At 29.0% G+C, this 4158-nt stretch overlaps 1 non-coding gene across 1 annotated transcript; it reads right to left on the bottom strand.

Annotated features, from left to right (window-relative positions):
* Positions 1-653: 653 nt before the first annotated feature.
* Positions 654-743, bottom strand: TRNAY-GUA (transfer RNA tyrosine (anticodon GUA)). The gene is given in 2 exon segments: positions 654-689; positions 707-743. It is a non-coding gene; the product is annotated as a tRNA-Tyr (tRNA).
* Positions 744-4158: the final 3415 nt, after the last annotated feature.

Here is a 4158-nt window from a genome sequence, read left to right as displayed (position 1 = left end):
AAAACACTAAAATTTACTATAAGAGAAAAATCTATTGCGTATCTTGAACGATATTTAATTATATTTATTATAAAGTCATATTTTTACATGTATGTACCTCAAGATCACTTCCGTTTTAGATCACCTACGACATGACATTATTTTGGACACCAATGTCGAATGTACTTACATTTTGTTTAAATATATGTAGTACCCTCTGAATGGAACATAAAGACCAAATTATTTTTTAGTTACTCTTATTTTTGCAATATCTATTCAACTCTATAGGCGTCCAAATGTCACGTACGACAGAATATTTGAAAACAAAAATATTTTTTTTCACTTTTAATTTTTTTCGAAATTCCTTCATGAACATCTTAATCTACTCTAAAAAACACGAATTTTGGAGTACAACACTTAAATATGGATGAACGGGAAGTGGTCTCTCAAATCGTTTTTTCGTTTTTTTAGGCCAAATGCATTTTTTACCAAAAAATTAAAAAATCTTGCTTTAGTAATTTGCCTCTAACTCAAGCAGTTCTTAACGGCTAATATCGCCGGCATTTGAGTACATCTTAATGTCTTGCCAATACAATACCTTTAATTGTATAATAGAAGCGGCCACAAAACAAAATTATTTAATATACTAAATTATGTATTTAAAAAAAATTAAATCCTTCGAGCCGGATTTGAACCAGCGACCTATGGATTTCTATTCTCTGATCATCTACAGTCCACCGCTCTACCAACTGAGCTATCGAAGGTATATGATATTGGCCATTTAAAAATGTGTTAAAGCCAAGTTGGCGGGGAAAAGAAACACAATGAAAAATAAAACTATTCAAAGTTTAAATAAAAATTGCTGTTGTAGTTTTTTTTTTATTATTTTTATGTGAAATAAAATATAACAATTTTATGTATTACTGACTGGTTGGCTGTTGATAGTAAGTGTTGGAAAAATAATACAATGCAACAGACCCATCAACAAAACCAACAACAACAATAATAACAAAAGAAACGAAAAAGTAATATAAATTTTTATCAGTGTCATTCATCAATTGCGATAATTTCAATATTGTTTGTGTGTATATACATATGTATGAATGAATGTATGTATGTATATGCTCAACCAAAGCAGCAGCAGCAACAACGATAACAAATCAAACTCTTGTCAAAGAAGAAATATTCATTTGTATCTGTGTGTATTTATGTTTCAAAATCAGCGGGAAAAATGCTAGGGCTTCACTTTGCAGGCCTTCTAAAAAGGCATACATATTTACACATTCTAAAATATGCAATACCCACTCCACTCTGCCTTCTCGCAGAAGTTGTTCTAGAAGGACTTTGCTGCCACTTCTAAAAAATGTCACACAAAATTGGTTTTGCGATTTTGACGGTACAAAATCTTGTAATAAATTTAGTCGTTTATAAAGTTTTTTGTTGTGAAGTTTCCGAAGTAGTTTTTTATATATTAAACAAGTAAATTGACAATATAATACCCTACACTGAGTAGATGAGCAATTTATTTTTTTTCTAAAATTTAAATTATTTATTTTCGTAAGTGATTTTTGGAAATTGGCTTGTAATGCGGGATATGAACAGTCATGGACCGATCTCCATGAAATTAGTTCGTGTGATTAACTTTTATATGAAACTTATTTTTGTTAATTTATATTTGGATTCCCTTCTATAAGCCCTCTAAAATAAACGACCATTGAACGCAATGCTGCTGGGTGTCATTGTGTCTGCAAAATAAGGCCTTTACGAAGGCCTATTTACTTTAAATTTTTCCCGCTGGGTTTGTATTTAGTTAGGTATGAAGGTTTGTTTGCTTACAAGTGTGTTTTTTGACACATAAATGTATGCAGATACATACTGACAGACAGACAGACATCTATGTATCTATAGGTATGTATGAATATTTGTTATAGTTATTCCAAAATACCTACATTTATACATACATACATAGATATGTATTTGTACTATTATTTAAACCAGCGAAATGCAAACTCACACCACTACAGTTTTTAGATATTGTAGTTGTATGAGTTGAGAATTATTCTCTGGCAAAAACAAAAACAAATAGCTGAAATAATGAAATAAACAAGCATAAAAGCGTAATACAACCTGCTTCTATCAATGCTCATGCGAGACTGACTGTTTTTATACAATGTGTGTGCTTGCGTACATGTGAAAATAAAAACAAGAGAGCTCATTTGAGAGCTCATTGCATTTCGCTGATTTAAACAAAAGAAACTTCAACATTTTGAATACGTAAGATATTCATCACAGCAACAAACAACCAGCCAGATGAAAACAAAAAACCATAAACATTACAACTGAGAGAAAAAAAGCAACAAAATTTAATACTGGTAATAGCGTGAACAACTACTTTACTCGCCTGATGATGATGATGACGACAACGATGATGATGATGATTGAGAAAACAGCAATAGCAACAATAACAAAAACTAACTAGAAAATACCAACAATAACAACAGTACTAATGGCACATAGTCGAGTGTTGCCAGGGTATTCTTTGAAAAAGTTAAATGTAAAAAAAGTTAAAATTGTCACACAGAAAAAAGTTTCAACATAAATAGTATGATGTGATTTCATTGATTTCAATTCATAACATTTATAAATAATTTCTTAAATATTAAGATTTTTTCATATTTTATGTTTTCAAATTAAATCTAGAAGGCTTGAAAAATATAATTTCATTTTCATTTATATTTTTTTGTTTTTGAAAAATGTTTGAAATTTTCCTTGGAAAATATTTTATTTATTTTTATGATTTTCAGCCACAAAATGAGCAAATATGCGCGAAATTGATTAATTTTTTTAAGGGGATGATATGCTTAATGTTTATGGATATTTTATTATGTTCAATGATATTTTTTAAGTTTCAGATATTGTTGATTCATCTTAAAATATTGGCTAAACAAATATTTTTACATTAATTCATTAGATAATCCAATTATAATGCAATTTATTATAAAATATTATTAAATTTATGAAAAAAAAGCAAAAATTTCCGTCATGAACAATTTTATAATATTTATGAACATGTTCTTAAACTGAATGAAAAAAGTTTGAGAAAAAAAAGTCAAGTTCGATTAATAATATTTATTACAAAATTCATTCCAATTATGAATTTCTTTTTTCTGTGCAGCCAAATGTTATTTTTAAATACATGAGGATTATTTTAATTTTTTATTTTTAATTGAATAAAACTTTTCAGGTTGCTCAGATTCAACGCTCAGTAGCATTCAATGTAGAGCACAAAAAGGCCAAACTTTTTGTTCCAACATATACGAAACATAGGCTTCAAACCATTATGAAATGTAAGCAAACGGCAACACTGTCAGACACATCTAAACTCACTAATATTTTACATACACAGATACTCAACAAATAAGCAAAATAAAAACAAAATAAATAATTGAAAAACAAAAATATCTATACACTCGACAAATATTATTAATAAAAATAAATTGATTGCGTTGCTTCTCAGATGCTAAATGGGAATTTTAAGTTTTTGTTTGTTAGAGACCCTATCAAAACAATTTTAGAACTTATAGTGACAAAGCAAACAATTCTAGAAGCCATTCTAAGGAAAAATTATGTCTTCCTTAACTACTTCAACACAATTTGTTCTAAACTAGTTCTATAGATCACAAACTAGTTCCGAAGGAACTTCAAGGAATCGATTTCAAATCATTATTTGTCGAACAGTTATAATTGAAGAGAGCTATAGTCGGCTCTGCCGAATCATTTATACCAAATTAGACTTTAAAATTAAAATGTTTAAGGTAAACAATTGATCAATTCACAAGGTCTCCTATCAAGTCATATTGTCATAATGTCCTAATATTTCACGACTCGGCGGCTCGGCTTAATCGACTCCTAGGCGTTCGGGGCAGGTCTTTGTTGTTTGGATACGATTAGGGTTTTTATCCCGAGAATTTCCGGGTTTTTTTAATCCGGGAATTAAAAACTGACGAAAATACATAGAAAACAAGTTAGAACTCTATTTTTTCACAAAACAGTGAAAAGTTTTTTACAGTTTTTTGCTTATATCTCGGCAATAATAGACCCCTTATTATTATTTATTTGGGGTTTTTCGTATGAAAATTTAAAAAGTTAATTCATTATTTATAGAATTTATTTCTTATT

The sequence above is a fragment of the Calliphora vicina genome, chromosome 5 (assembly GCF_958450345.1).
Source record: "Calliphora vicina chromosome 5, idCalVici1.1, whole genome shotgun sequence".
NCBI classification, from domain to species: Eukaryota; Metazoa; Arthropoda; class Insecta; order Diptera; family Calliphoridae; genus Calliphora; species Calliphora vicina.
Note: the sequence above shows the minus strand (reverse complement) of the source record. Positions and strands in the feature narration are given on the sequence as shown.